We start from the raw sequence: 13,675 nt of genomic DNA on the forward strand, positions 1-13,675 counted from the left end.
CCTTGGATGCCACCATCCTTTCATCTATGGCAATGTTTTGATGTGGATGGTGAAAGGTCTTGCAGGCATCCTGTATCTTCTGATACACTGGCTTCAGTTTCCCAAGCCCATCATAATGAGGGGTCCCTTTCTTCCTCATATTTTCAGCATCCACCTTAGGGTCACTTAGATGAAGTGCTGCAGATATGGCATGAAACTTCCTGCTCGACATTACAGTAGTAGGAAAGACAAGACTGTAAAGCCTTGACCCATTCCAGTAGTTAGACTTTGCTGGCAACTTTACCAGACCCATATATATTACCAGGGCCAGATATGAATATAGGTCTTTCAGGGACATGTTCTGTCAGGGTTTTCTTATTGTATCCTGATGCTCAGCTGCATAAGCATTTGAGTTTCGAATGATGGTGTGGCATACATCAGACGAAAAGAACAGCTGGAACAGTTGCAGAGGACTGTAGACTTCAGTCGTGATAAGTTGAGGTCCAGGATTTCGAGCTTGTCTGAAAATGGTTTTGGGTGTTGGAATGTCAGCTTCATCAGAGGTGTTCCATCTTACTTCAGCAGTGTTCAAGGCTACAGGTGGAGTCTGCCTCCCTCTTCCCCTACATCTTTCTCTGCCTCTTCCTCTACTGCTCGCTCTTCCACTTCCTCTTCCTCTACTGCTCGCCCTTCCACTGCCTCTTCCTCTACTGCTAGCCCTTCCACTGCCTCTTCCTCTACTGCTAGCCCTTCCACTGCCTCTTCCTCTGCTTTGTCTCTTCTCTGTCATTTGTGCATTCCTTCCAAAACTGCTGAAAAGACCTGATGTCGATGCTGAGGAAGATGAAGGTTCAGCAGACATTGGCTCACCCAAATCTCCATCTTCATTCCCACTGCAAAAATACAGTACAAACTGAATATAGTAGCTAAATAGGACATGTAATACATCTTTTCAATATACACAGATCTAGTATATATTACGTTCGATAAATTCACATAATAATATGATTTCATAGTGTATTTCACATTTACTTATATCCCACTAAAATAAGTACAGAGTTTTAGAGCCCAAAAAACTCACCATTCTGGAGCTGAATCAGTCTCCTCATCTGGTACAAGCATATCTGTCTCATCATCGCTGGACTGAGCTTTTTCTTCACCGCTCGACCTGTACAATTCCTCAATTACTTCCAAAACAGTGTAACGCTTTTTTGGTCTTGAAGCCATCTTGTGTGAAGAGCAGAATGAAAAGTGCAGTCTGTATCAGGGCTTTCAGCTGCCCACGTTTACAAACAATCAGTGGGACTTCAAACCGGTGCGATCGTTTTCTTATACAGGTGATTTGATTGGATTATGTTTTTGTCAGCCAAAGGATCATTGGCTAAATGTCATATGCTAAAATAAAGGAGTCTTAGTAACCATGGGACAGAGAAAGTCTTGTCTTCCCATTTTAGGAAATTTAGAGTGGGCAATGACAAGACAACTACTAAATGACTGCAAAACTACAAAAATATTTTATTACGAAATTATATTTTAATTTATGCAAATACAGATTACATTATTTCAGAAAAAAAGGTCACACCCCTGTTATATATATATATATATAATATATTTTAGATGCACATTTCTTGTCATAAATGAATTGGTCTGTATTATAGATGCTTAGACTTTTCCAAAGATCATGATTAGGATGGAATTTTATTGCAAAATATTGAAATAAAATTCAGTGTTCAACTGGTGGTACATTGACATTTAGTAGCATATATTTTGTATGCATACTCCTGTCATAAATGAATCAATTACTGCAGCTATATAATATATATAGTCAAATACTTGTCATATTTGTATTCTAGATTGGCTTAGACCTTTCCAAAAATATATAGTTTGTCATGATTATGATGGAATTTTATTGAAATATATTGAAATAAACCTCAGTGTTCCACTGGTGGAACAGTCAATTCATGCACACTCTTGTAATAAATGAATCAATTACTGCAGCTATATAATATATATAGTCAAATACTTGTCATATTTGTATTCTAGATTGGCTTAGAGCATCCAAAGATATATAGTTTGTCATGATTAGGATGGAATTTTACTGCAAAATATTGAAATAAACCTCAGTGTTCCACTGGTGGAACAGTGACATCAAGCAGCATATAATAATTTTTAGGCACATTCCTGTGATAAATGAATCAATAACTGCATCTACATAATTTTTATTGTCAAATACTGGTCAGATGTGTATTCTAAAAGCTTAGACCTTTTCAAAGATATATAGTTTGTCATGATTAGGATGTAATACTAATGTGAAATTTTTATTTAAACTTAAGCGTTCCGCCTGAGGAACGGTGACAGTTAAGGGGTTTAACAATGATTTTGGAAATTACAGTGATATTGATGATGACAAATTCACTGACTGTCTGAGCAACTTCAGTGAGGAAGATTATGTTTTCAGTGACACGGATGACACCGGAAACTTTGATGACCTCCCAAACGATCTGCGCCAGTGGGTGGTAGAGTCTGGTGTGACACAAAATGCAGCAGATAGCCTACTAAAGTGTTAAACAAATACATCCTCTCACTTCCAAAATGTATAAGAACTTTGATGAAAACATCACTATCACATGATTTGAAAATAATTGACGGTGGGGAGTATGTGCATTTTGGCATTTCGGAACATTTGCTCCGTAATAGGAGTTGAGGTCAACAGCTGCCCACCTCCACCAGCTCCACTAGGTCTTCCGGGGAAGGCGTCTAGTAGGCATCCGGAACAGATGCCCAAGCCACCTCAGCTGACCCCTCTCGATGTGGAGGAGCACCGGCTCTACTCCGAGCTCCTCCCGGGTGACCGAGCTTCTCACCCTATCTTTAAGGGATCGCCCAGCCACCCTGCGGAGGAAGCTCATTTCGGCCGCCTGTATCCGGCATCTTGTCCTTTCGGTCATGACACAAAGCTCATGACCATAGGTGAGAGTAGGAACGTAGATTGACCGCCTCACCAAACTCCTCCCAGGCCCGAGTTTTTGCCTCCACAACCACCCGGGCAGCAGTCCGCTTGGCCTGCCGGTACAAGTCAGCTGCCTCAGGAGTCCCACAAGCCAACCAGGCCCGATAGGACTCCTTCTTCAGCTTGATGGTTTCCCTTACTTCCGGTGTCCACCACCGGGTTCGGGGATTGCCACCTCGACAGGCACCGGAGACCTTACGGCCACAGCTCTGAACGGCTGCTTCGACAATGGAGGTGGAGAACATGGTCCACTCGGACTCAATATCTCCAGCCTCCCTCAGGATCCGGTTGAAGCTCTGCCGGAGGTGGGAGTTAAAGATCTCTCTGACAGGAGACTCGGCCAGACGTTCCCAGCAGACCCTTACAGAACGTTTGGGTCTGCTGAGCCCGGTCGGACCCCGTGGGGAAAGGCCCGGCCACCAGGCGCTCGCATACGAGCACCGACCCGGGGCCTGGCTCCAGGGTGGTGCCCCCGTTGCGCCATACCGGGCGACGTCACGATCCTAGAAATCTTACTCAGACTAAGAGTGGTTCAAAAACCCCCATATGATGACTCGTCGCCTAGGACCTGTTTGCCTTGGGAGATATAGATTGGCCCAATATAGCCCCAGACAACATAGCTCCTAGGGTCACTCGGGTACTCAAACCCCTCCACCACGTTAAGGTGGCGGTTCAAGGAGGGGTATTATTAGCTGTTGACCTCAACTGGGGATGTCGTCGGACGGTGGAGGGAGTACTTCGAGGATCTCCTTAATCCCTCCGTCACGTCTTCCTTTGAGGAAGCAGAGGCTGAGGACTCAAATGTGGACTCTTCCATCACCCAAGCCGAAGTCACTGAGGTAGTCAAGAAACTCCTCGGTGGCAAGGCACCGGGGGTGGATGAGATTCGCCCTGATTACCTCAAGTCGCTGGATGTTGTGGGGCTGTCTTGGCTGACACGCCTCTGCAGCATCGCGTGGCGGTCGAGGACAGTGCTTCTGGGATGGCAAACCGGGGTGGTGGTCCCTCTTTTTAAGAAGGGGGACCGGAGGGTGTGTTCCAACTACAGATGGATCACACTTCTCAGCTCCCCGGAAAGTCTATGACAGAGTACTGGAAAGGAGAATACGGCCGATAGTAGAACCTCGGATTCAGGAGGAACAGTGTGGTTTTCGTCCTGGCCATGGAACGCTGGACCAGCTCTACACCCTCTACAGGGTGCTGGAGGGTTCATGGGAGTTTGCCCAACCAATCCGCATGTGTTTTGTGGATTTGGAGAAGGCATTCGACTGTGTCCCTTGCGGCGTCCTGTGGAGGGTGCTTCGGGAGTATGGGGTCCGGGGTCCTTTGCTAAGGGCTGTCAGGTCCCTGTACGACCGAAGCAGGAGCTTGGTTCGCATTGCCGGCAGTAAGTCGGACTTGTTCCCAGTGCATCTCGGACTCCGGCAGGGCTGCCCTTTGTCACCAGTTCTGTTTGTAATTTTTATGGACAGAATTTATAGGCGCAGCCAGGGGCCGGAGGGTGTCAGGTTTTGGGACCACGCGATCTCGTCTCTGCTCTTTGCGGATGATGTTGTCGTGTTGGCTGCTTCAAACCAGGACCTTCAGCATGCACTGGGATGGTTTACAGCCGAGTGCGAAGCGGTTGGCCATGGTCCTCAGTCGGAAAAGGGTGGCTTGCCCACTTCAGGTTGGTGGAGAGTTCCTGCCTCAAGTGGAGGAGTTTAAGTATCTTGGGGTCTTGTTCACGAGTGAGGGAAGGATGGAACGGGAGATTGACAGACGGATCGGTGCAGCTTCTGCAGTAATGCGGTCAATGTACCGGTCTGTCGTGGTGAAGAAAGAGCTGAGCCGCAAGGCGAAGCTCTCGTTTTACCGGTCAATCTACGTTCCTACTCTCACCTATGGTCATGAGCTTTGTGTCATGACCGAAAGGACAAGATGCCGGATACAGAAGGCGATCCCTTAGAGATAGGGTGAGAAGCTCGGTCACCCGGGAGGAGCTCGGAGTAGAGCCGGTGCTCCTCCACATCGAGAGGGGTCAGCTGAGGTGGCTTGGGCATCTGTTCCGGATGCCTACTGGACGCCTTCCCCGGAAGACCTAGGACACGCTGGTGGGACTATGTCTCCCGGCTGGCCTGGGAATGCCTCTGTGTCCCCCCGGAAGAGCTAGAGGAAGTGTCGAGGGTGAGGGATGTCTGGGTATCTCTGCTTAGACTGCTGCCCCCGCGACCCGGCCCCGGATAAGCGGAAGAAAATCAATGAATGAAAAGGATGAATGCTCCGTAATAAAGATGGACTTCTGTCACAACTGATACGATTAAACTACAGGTCAACATAGATGGACTTCCATTATTCAAAAGTTCTCTGAAGCAACTTTGGCCAATTTTAGGGAAATTGCCTTTTAAGAGAGATCAATTTGTAAAAGGGGTCTTTTGTGGAAACAGCAAACAGATCCACTTACCACCCAGGTAAACCCAAACTCCATGGAAGGCACCCTAATGGACAAACGGTGCCAGATGATTTGCCAAGACTACAGTACAAGAGTGCCACACTTAAACATTTTGAAATTAAATGCAAGAGGGGAGAAAACTGTGTGAAGATTGATGGACAGCTTGGCTTGGTTGAGAACATCTTGTACGACACCACCACTGAAGAAACTTTTATTCTCCATAGAAATTTTTTGGATCTGGCCCCTCTGTAAAAAGATCCAATAAACTCCCAAGACATTGGCATCTTCAAAGCTTGCTGCACATGTCAAAGTGTACAAGATTTCTGATATTGAGGCAAAATATGTTTTGCTTCCTCTTGGACTTGGATGGGCAGCAACACCACTGTTGCATTTATATTAGAGCTGGGATTCAATTAACCTTTGCCTGCCTATTTATGAAGTTTTGTTTGACAAATTATATTGTTAAATTGTTCTAATCTGTAAATAAAACAAGATTTATGAGAATTTCACAAATTATTGTTTTATAAGCATAGACTTTACTGAGATAACTCCTGACTTACCGCTCCTAATTCTACTTTAACAAACCATGTACATAAATCTTAATGACTTTACTTGAGTATTGACAAAATGCTGAACTACAAGGTTAGTATTTTCCAGAAGTAATTTATAATGGGCAAACCTAACCAGTCTAATTCATGTTTCATCTTTTATTTAATACATTTTACATTTACATTTATTCATTTGGCAGACGCTTTTATCCAAAGCGACTTACAAGTAGTTTTTTTACAGTGACACATTACTGCAGAGCATCGGGGGTAAGGTGCCTTGCTCAAGGGCCCTTCAGTCATGACCTGCTGGCACTGAGTTTGAACCTGCAACCTTCTGATCACAAGCCCAACGTTCTAACCCCCAGGCCACAACTGACCCATAATACACCAGATGAACTCACCATTTTTCCATATCGTGGATTTTGTTGGGACGGAGAGTGGTGGAAGTTGTGAGCAGTAGGTGGAGTGTCTGGAGAGGATGCTTGCTATTGGCCTCCTCATAAATGTCCCAGCAATATTAAAAAAGCTCAGATGCAACATGAGCAACCAGGAGCTGACTGGAAAATATACAAAGTGCAGTCAATTTACAAAACAAGTAAGCCATTAAGAAAATATTGCATTACCATTAAAGTGCATTTACTCAAGGGCTACATTTTGAAATAGCACCGATGCGGATCCATTTTGCATCCCCTAAATTATATGCTCAACTTAATTGGCCAATATGTGTATGACATTGTAACATTGTATCATGCCCAGGATATCATGGTCGCCCTTCTGTCAGAACTGCGCGAGCTCTACGACACTGCTTTGTTTCGTATCACACTTGGTGTGTTTGGCTTCCCATAGTGTAGCCTAGACATGCGTGAGATTTTTCAAATAATTATCGAAAAGTTTGAATCGATTTTCTAATATTATTATAATATTATTATTGTTATATATATATATGGGTTAATTTAGCAGACACTTTTATCATAAAAGAGCAATAGTACGATAGATGCTAATACAAAGGAGCATATACATCCTACATACTTACAAATTATACCATAGTGCATCTAAAGACTTGAATACACTACAAGACTTTTTCTTCTGATTTTCAGTCTGGATTTGTTGCAGAAAGTCTGCGCCAGTCGGCATTTTTTATTACCTATTGTTTTCTGTGCAAAACTTCTAAAAGTCTGCAAGTTTGATGTCAAATCAAAAAAACTAGACAAGTTGTGTAGTGTATTACAGCCTTAAGACATTGTTATTCAAATTGTGTACTCTGAATTTATAAATATTTACCAAGATGGGACCATTAAGCCCTCCTTCAAGAGTGCCAGTGTCCTGTAAAAATAAAACATTAAAAACAAGTACTTTACATTCAACTTCTATGTTTATGTGGCCCGGTACGTGAGATAGTGACAACACCGGACACAGAATGAAAAATATATACTTTATTCCAGACTGCACTTGGAACAGCGCAGCGTTAATTAAGCAAAATTTCGGGAACTTAAAAGTAGAAAGGGTTGTGTAAAGTGAGTAAAATCAATAAAGTTTGCTTCTCGCATCAAAATGAGTCTCTCTATCCCTCTTGTTCTCAGTTACAACATTAAATGACTCCATCACAAAAACTAGGCTAGCTAACATAGACAACAGTAGCAGCCTCTCATTCTAGAAAACAAATGCACAAATAATTATAACATTTGTTAGCACAGAAGACCAAGAAAAGGTTACTTATGTTACATGCAAAGTACATGGCAATGAAATTAGAAATTACATTGAGTATTTGGAATACCTTTCAAAAATGATTAAACAATTTAACACCTAGTCTTACATCAGCAAATAAACACTTGTACAACTTCAAACATTAAATGAATGATATTCAAACTTACTTTTCATCACCACTCTATAACCTGTAAACGCTTTCACAGTGAATGACACACTCGATTTTCCCTCTGATGTTTCACACTAGCCCCAGACACACACTGAGGGCCTACACAGAGCACTCTTCTCCCCTCTTGATAAGGCAAAATAACCACAAATCAAAAACACTGGATCACATCAAATTATACACAAAATAATCTTAACGCTACACTGGTATTGGTGATAGTTCATCACTTACGCTTCGATAAGAGTTGTGTTGTTGTGATTTCCCCACACAGAAATGACCATCAATCACCATTAATCAACACAATACACAGCCATCCGGCCAGCAAACACTGAGGAGGACTACTAAAAGTGCATATTTCTCACTATTGTGGTTATATAATCGACTTTTGTGGCCTTGATTCGACACAGCGTCCACATGAGCATCATCCGAAAAACCGTTGGGGAATCGCGCTCCTCTCAGACCACTCTCGCGACACGTCCTTACAGTGACGTTTCTTAAAGGGCCAGCGTAACATTCCATCCATGAATGAGAAAAGCACTAAAACATTTTATATGTGCAGTTCACTTAACCAAGGGCTTTGATAACCAGTCTAGTGATTGACTTTAGTAACTTTTGACCTGGTTACATTCATAAAAGGTTTACATTCTTCTCCAAGGTATACACATGACTGGTTTCACAGCCACAGCTGAATGCTGTTTCTTCTGTGTGATGCCAGCAATGGTCGCACTGAATCCAGTTCAGTGTGTTGACACGTGGATGCATTTTTCTAAAGACAGTTTAACAATAATAAAAATGAGTGTAACTATTATACAACATATCAAAATAGCATTGTCATTACTTACGTTGAATGAATTGTTTGGTAAAGGCAAACTTCTGCTTCCTGGGCCATGCAACTGTTTTGTGCTGCACTCTTTGATTCAACACTGTTTTTCTCTTTTGTTCCATCAACCTCGCGAGGAAAGTTCTGATGTACATTTGTACATTTTTGGCATGGAAACAAAAGCATCTTAAATAAACTCTTACACACTTACTACTAACTTCTTTATCCTCTTATTACCTGAGGTTGCAGTCTTCTCACCATACATGAGGCATGGTAAAGCCTGTTGCTGTGCGGGCTTTCATTATTCATTTGAATATTTTCTGCTTCCATCTCTGCCATCTATAATAATTATTTAATATTCGTCTCGCTGGCATTGGTTCGGCCTCCAATTTGTCAACATTTCTGAAAAAGCACATCATTAAGAGCAAAAAACATGTATTAAATACATTTATTTTATTATTGTTTGACCACAATTTACACAAGCTTATTTTGAAAATGAATGTAAGAAAATTCAATAATACTTTAAAATGTCCGATGAAAGACTTCACTGGTGCTGTCGTACACTCAAATTTATTTTTCAGCAATAACAAAAACCTGTATAATAAATAACATTAATAGAAACAAAAATAATGATTAATTATTTATCACAAAAAATGCAAAACATGTACGAAGATTGAATATAAACAGTGTTATATTATCCCATTGTTGTGGTACCAACCCATAGAATGAAGTGACGTCCCAACTCTGGGTTATCTTTTAATCCAACCACCCTTAGGTACATAGTCCCAAGGCGTCCAGTAGGCATCCGGAACAGATGCCCAAGTCACCTCAGCTGACCCCTCTCGATGTGGAGGAGCAGCGGCTCTACCCCGAGCTCCGCGAGGGACACAGTCGAATGCCTTCTCCAAATCCACAAAACACATGTGGATCGGTTGGGCAAACTCCCATGAACCATCCAGCACCCTGTAGAGGGTGTAGAGCTGGTCCAGCGTTCCACGGCCCGGACGAAAACCACACTGTTCCTCCTGAATCCGAGGTTCTACTATCGGCCGTATTCTCCTTTCCAGTACTCTGGCATAGACTTTCCCGCGGAGGCTGAGAAGTGTGATCCCCCTGTAGTTGAAACACACCCTCCGGTCCCCCTTCTTGAGGGTTAGGATTTATGAAATAATATAAAAAATCAAATGCGTTTCAATTTCATTACAACCGGGATTATGTATTCTTACATAATAAACTCTATTTAATTAAATTGCATCATATTTAGGTATTTTAATAATAGACCAAATGGTTTTAAAGAATCTAATCACAACACGAAAAAAACCACAGTTAGACCAAATGGTTTAACTTTTATTGACCTTCACATTTTAGATGTAACAAAACAAAAAAAGTGATCGTAAAGATGAGCTAGCAAATGAAACTAGCCAGTGCCCATATGTTTTTACAAGCTTAAATGCAACACTTTAAACACCGGCATGTAACTTCAAGTGTGGTCTTGTTCACGAGTGAGGAAGGATGGAACGGGATAGTGATCACTAACTTGATAGTGATTGTGACTACAATGACAACAGCATACTAACATTTAGACAAATCTGTGACATTATTTACAATGAAATGGTGGTATTCAAGTATGAGTGGTTTTGCACCACCATAGTATCAAAGGTATATAAAAAAAATCAAGACACTATAAAACTGTCACACTGAGAGTTTTAAAAAATGCATGACAGATTTGTAAAACAATTGAGTCACAAAACTTTGCTTGAATGGTTAGGGCACGTTGTTAGGGCAAGCATGTTTGCATGTTGGGCATACATAAACACATATAACCATACAGGACCTTCAAAACTTTAGAACTTTGAAAATGGCCAAAAATCCAGATACTCTGCATGTGCAATAAAAGTCTCAGTGTTTGAGGGGCCGGGACCAGCACACTTGCGTACATGTTAACATGTCAGATAAGTGCAATAGTATCGAAAGAACATTCAACAGCAAAAAAGGAACAAGAAATGTCCTTACGAACTGCGTTTCAAAACAGTATAAAACCTGAGGTAAGCAATGATGAGATCACAACCGATTTAGTAATAACATTGCTTACATAACACTAACAGTGTCACACATTTGTGTGACATGGAATTACTTGAAACAAGTTTCTGGAGGCCACAAAATAGAGTTCAGCGTTACTGAAGCATCTTAATCTTAAGTGCTTGGACTTTTGGTGAAAGCTTGGCTGAATCCAGTTCCATTAGAATTTTTTTAAATGCTTCAAATGTGCACTTGAGACTTTTCGGATAATTAAGATTAAGGGCATAAATTAGTCCCAAAAGCATCTCTGCAGGTTTTGGAGGACTGACAAACCTTCGAGAAACACACCAACTTCTGCAGGCTCATCTCCTGGATCAGCACCCTCAGGCCGGATAACATAGATGCCCATTGTTGTTTGTCCAGACTCTGCCCTTTTCATTTTCACAGTCCTGGAGGAGAAACAATGAGGTATGACATCAGGCAAACATTTTAAAGACACATTGTGCAAACCTTCATATTTTGCATTTTATACATTTATATATGAAAAAGAAGTTTGCCACCTAAATACACTACATGGCCAAAAGTATTGGGAAATTAACCTCGGCCTTCCGGGGCTTTTTTATGTTTTCAGCTGGCTTCCCTCGGCCTTTATGCCTGTTTTTAAGTGAGTTGACAGTGTCTTCTAGGTGTCCAACACGGCCATCATCACCAGTTCATCATCTTGATTTTAATGTAGTGATTCCAGCCACACCACCCAGCGTGAGTTCCTTTCTCACGCAAACATGGATGGGTTTGTATTAAGACCTCAGCTACTTTTTCAAATTGATCATCCTTTGGATACGCTGTGTACTCAATTTGCAAGGCCTTCAAGTATATCTGATCTGAGCTTTGGAGTGAGAGATAGAGTAACAGCAACAGGCTTTATCATGCCTCATGTGTGGTGAGAAGACTGCAATCTCAGGTAATAAGAGTGCCATTTGCATGGAATTCATCATTTCTATTCTGAAGCTGTATCTCAGCATAATATGAGAAGCGTGGCACTACAAAGACCTTAGGCAAAGTGAAAGACCGGGACTCAGGAGATGACATCAGAACGGAATCATTGCTGCTACGGCAGCTAAAAGATGCCGAATAATTTGGTTCTTGCTGTGAGGAGCTGGTAGATGCATTACTGTGAGTCACTGGGATTGTGGAGTAGGTATCTGTAGTGGGTGGAGCTGGAGGCATTATAGAGCTGGTATACTCACAAGGTAAGTATACCACTTTCAAAGTACTGCGATCTTGAATTTCATAAATTCGTTTCCAAACTCTGCATCTTTGTATTGAAGCCTAAAGGGCTCCTTTACTCCAGAGACAGTCTTAATTTCAAGAGCCAAGTGATCCACAGATGTCGGCATTCCGGATGAAATGGTTAGTTTTCGTGCATCATCTGAAGATAACTCTGAAGATAACTGGTGCTGCCATCCTGCTTTATTGATCTACAAGCAGGCCCAAACAGGGTAGGAAACATAATAAATAAAACGTTCACATGGTAAAGTCACTAAAAAAAACTTTCAAAGCACTGAAAGTACATACAAATCTTACCTTTGACAATGATGTGTCTCTTTAGGGTTACCAAATGTTTGGAACCAAGCGGTTAAAAATCTGCCAGTTCCTCGAGATGAACCAGGGAAACTGGAAAGAAGAAACTTCTTAAGTCAACTCAAAGGCTCTGAGGAGGTCCTGATACCAAGCACACAATAAACAAACAATAAAACGTATCTCCCATTACGCACATTTGGAGAAGTTCGACAAATTCCGGCAATACAGAAGTTGAACAACATGCAACTATTATTCCATTGTGGTAGTTAATTCCTCTTGCGGTGACACTTTTTGCAAGATTAACTTGACTGATATCTGGATACTTCCGCCTGAGTATACAATACAACTTCTTTGTTCAACACATCAACCTGCACTGTGGAGACATTTGTAACTACCAAATCAGATGTACTGAGACCAGAGAAATGTATGCGGTAAGTGATGAATTGCTGGTGTTTCGCTGCTAATCTGAGTGCAATATTTCAAAAATTGTTTGTGTGTCGGGCAACTTGTTTAAAAAAGCTATGTTTAGCTTCGAACCGCATTGTCCATAGACATACAAGTGGCCCAAAACACCTAATTAGTTGCGCATAATGTTCAAGATAGTGGTGTTTGGGTAAAAGCCTTTTGTCTGGGTTAAGCTCAAGTAGCCTCTGTCTGTGTTCATTCACCTTCACATCAAGAAAGGCAACTGTCTCATCAGTATGAACGGGTGCCACAGCTAATTCCACAATTTCCTTTAGATCTAGTAACAGTTGCCAAGCAACCTCATCCTCTGGTACCAAGAACCCTGCGAGAAACTGAATCAAATGTATTCAATTCCAGTTCTCACGGGCGTTCCACCTATTGTCTTACATTTAGTCATTTAGCAGACGCTTTTATCCAAAGTGACTCACAAAGAGTTCGGGGAGCAATAACGATATGGCATAAAAGAGCAATAGTACATTAGGTGCTAATACAATGTAACTAGTTTCAACAAAAGCTAGACCACTACCTGTTGAGAGAAGGTTTTTTTATTTCTCTGTAAAGTATTCACAGAAGAGATGTGTTTTAAGTAGTTATTTGAAGGTTGTGAGAAATGTGGTTGACCGGACCACATTAGGAAGAATGTTCCACCAGAATGGAGTTGTGAAGAATGAGCGGGAAAGCGATTTAATGCCCTTGTGAGAAGGCATTACAGGCTCAGCGAACCGCTCGGACATCCGCACCCGAACGGCATGATTGGAGCTGTGGATTCTGTGCTTTGAACAATTTAAAGTTTTGATGTTAATCGCATGTTTTAATCAATTACGTTTTGCTAAGCCTCACTCATTTAAATGTTAATTTTATTAAGGCATGAAATGTTTATCAGACAAGGTTCTCTATTGTTATAATATATAAACACATTCACATGCATTCAAAACATTTGATTATATTAAGG

At 41.8% G+C, this 13,675-nt stretch overlaps 1 long non-coding RNA gene across 1 annotated transcript; it reads right to left on the reverse strand.

Moving 5' to 3' along the window:
• Window positions 1–6,369: 6,369 nt before the first annotated feature.
• On the reverse strand, window positions 6,370–8,306 carry LOC306903216. Its single transcript, XR_013787533.1, has 4 exons — window positions 8,070–8,306; window positions 7,840–7,964; window positions 7,250–7,291; window positions 6,370–6,525 (listed from the first exon to the last, which is right to left on the reverse strand). It is a non-coding gene; the product is annotated as an uncharacterized lncRNA (long non-coding RNA).
• Between the last annotated feature and the right edge of the window lie 5,369 nt (window positions 8,307–13,675).

This window comes from Barbatula barbatula (genome assembly GCF_947034865.1).
Source record: "Barbatula barbatula genome assembly, chromosome: 13".
NCBI lineage: Eukaryota > Metazoa > Chordata > Actinopteri > Cypriniformes > Nemacheilidae > Barbatula > Barbatula barbatula.